The 1,964-nt window shown below is 55.1% G+C and overlaps 1 protein-coding gene across 1 annotated transcript in view; it reads right to left on the bottom strand.

Moving 5' to 3' along the window:
• The window catches only part of CARD10 (caspase recruitment domain family member 10), a 29,089-nt gene extending 28,560 nt beyond the window's left edge, over positions 1 to 529 (bottom strand). The window contains exon 1 of the mRNA XM_012801241.2: positions 509 to 529. The gene's annotated coding sequence lies outside the window, so the exon portion shown is untranslated. The remainder of the gene's footprint in view (positions 1 to 508) is intronic.
• Positions 530 to 1,964: the final 1,435 nt, after the last annotated feature.

Raw genomic sequence — 1,964 nt, 5'->3', positions numbered from 1 at the left:
GCTTCCTGTTTCCCGCCGGCTCTCCCGGCCCGGGCTCCGCGGGGTCCCGGCTGCCCGCCCACACCTGCCCGGCCTCGGGGCGGGGCCGGGGCGGGCCACGCACGCTCACACCCTCCCGCGCGCGGCCACACGCCTTCCCCGGGCCACGCGCGTCGGCTGCTCACGCCCAAGGCGCGTCCGCGCCTGGCGCAGCCCGCGGGTACACAACCCGGGCAACTGCTTGCCCTTCCCTGGCCTCAGTGTCCCCAAATAGACTGCTAGCTCTGGACTTCCCTCAAGCTCATCAGGACAGCCCCTGAGTGGACAGCAAAGGGCAGAGGTCATGCGCACCTTTTCTAAAAAGGGAATCTGGGCGTATAGAGGACCACTAACTCCTATATAACGTCCCAATCCACATGGGGACCAGGGACCCCGCTTCAAAGGGTGTTCCTCCAGATGCTGGTCCCTGGCTAAAGTCATGTAAGTCTGATCAACAAGTATCCACACTCGCAGACCGGTAGTCACTGACCGTGATGGGGCTAAGTCTATACCCGCATGACTGGTACATCAGAAACTACGGTGGTATCTGCAGAGCATGAGAAGCAGAGGAGCACACCTGATACAGGAAACAGGTATGAGCTCCCCAAACTCCTTGCACACCCTCTGATTTAGATCCCATGGACATATATGTTACTTTCCACAGAAGTAAAAGTTTCAACCCATAGAAGCTCTGAGGCCAGGCTAGGTGGCTCACTCTGGGAGGCAGAGGCAAGCCGATTGCCTGAGCTCACAGGTTGGGGACTGCTTGAGCCATAGTGAGACCTCACCTCATCTCTAAAACTAGCCAGGCATTGTACGGGGGACGCCTTTAGTTCCAGCTACTTGGGAGACTGAGGCAAGAGAATCGTTTGAGCCTAAGAGTTTGAGGTTGCTGTGAGCTATGACTCTAGGGCACTCTACCCAGGGCACAAAGTAACAATCTGTCTAAAAAAAAAAAGGCTCTGAAAAGCCTGTAGTGAATAAGCTGTTTTAACATTATATATTCTGGGCTCGGCGCCTATAGCTCAAGTGGCTAAGGCGCCAGCCACATATACCTAAGGTGGCGGGTTCAAATCCAGCCCGGGCTGCCAAACAACAATGACGGCTGCAACCAAAAAATAGCCAGGTATTGTGGCGGGCACCTGTGGTTCCAGCTACTTGGGAGGCGGAGGCAGGAGACTCGCTTGAGCCCAGGAGTTTGAGGTTGCTGTGAGCTGTGATGCCACGGTACTCTGCCCAGGGGGACAGCTTGAGGCGCTGTCTCAAAAAAAATAAATAAAATAAAATAAAAAGACTAAATTGAAGTGTAAAATTCCTCAATTAACAGGGACGGGAGCAGAGACCCAGAGAAGGCAAGGAACTTGCTCAAATTCACAAAGTAGGGCAGCGAGTGGGAGTAGGCCAAAACCCAGCCCCTGGCCCCTCTCTTCTCCCAAGCTCTCCATCCAGAGCTCACCAGGCCTCTCTCCCAACACACCCCTGCCCCTTCTCTCTCTGTGGTCCCAGGTGCCCTCCCCCACACAGCGGCTCCTCCCACCCGCAGCCCTACTCATTGTGAATATTTTTAACTTGGCCAGGAAAAGTGGGATGGAAGCCTTGAAAAATGAGTCTGTGGTTAATCGTCTCTCATCAAGAAGCCTAAGCAGGCCCTAGAGATAAGGTACAGAAAACAAGAGGTCTGAAGGTAAGTGGACAGAGAAGTGAGGCCACCCTGGGTCTGAGCAGGACAGGTAGCTGGGTGCCTCACACATTCTCATGCTCACTCACGCAGACACACATGCGTGCTCACACACACATGCACACACTTGCCTGCTGGGCATGGAGCCAGCCAGGAGGCAGACAAGGGCACACCTGCCTCCCCACCAACAACATAGCCTCCTCATCCTCTCCTGTCCCTGGGCAGGGTAGGAGCATGTGATGAAATCCCCCCTCCATTATTGTGCTTT

Source organism: Otolemur garnettii, unplaced genomic scaffold (assembly GCF_000181295.1).
Source record: "Otolemur garnettii isolate 467f Iridium unplaced genomic scaffold, OtoGar3 scaffold00007, whole genome shotgun sequence".
In the NCBI taxonomy this organism is placed as follows: Eukaryota; Metazoa; Chordata; class Mammalia; order Primates; family Galagidae; genus Otolemur; species Otolemur garnettii.
This window is presented reverse-complemented; position numbering and strand designations above follow the sequence as displayed.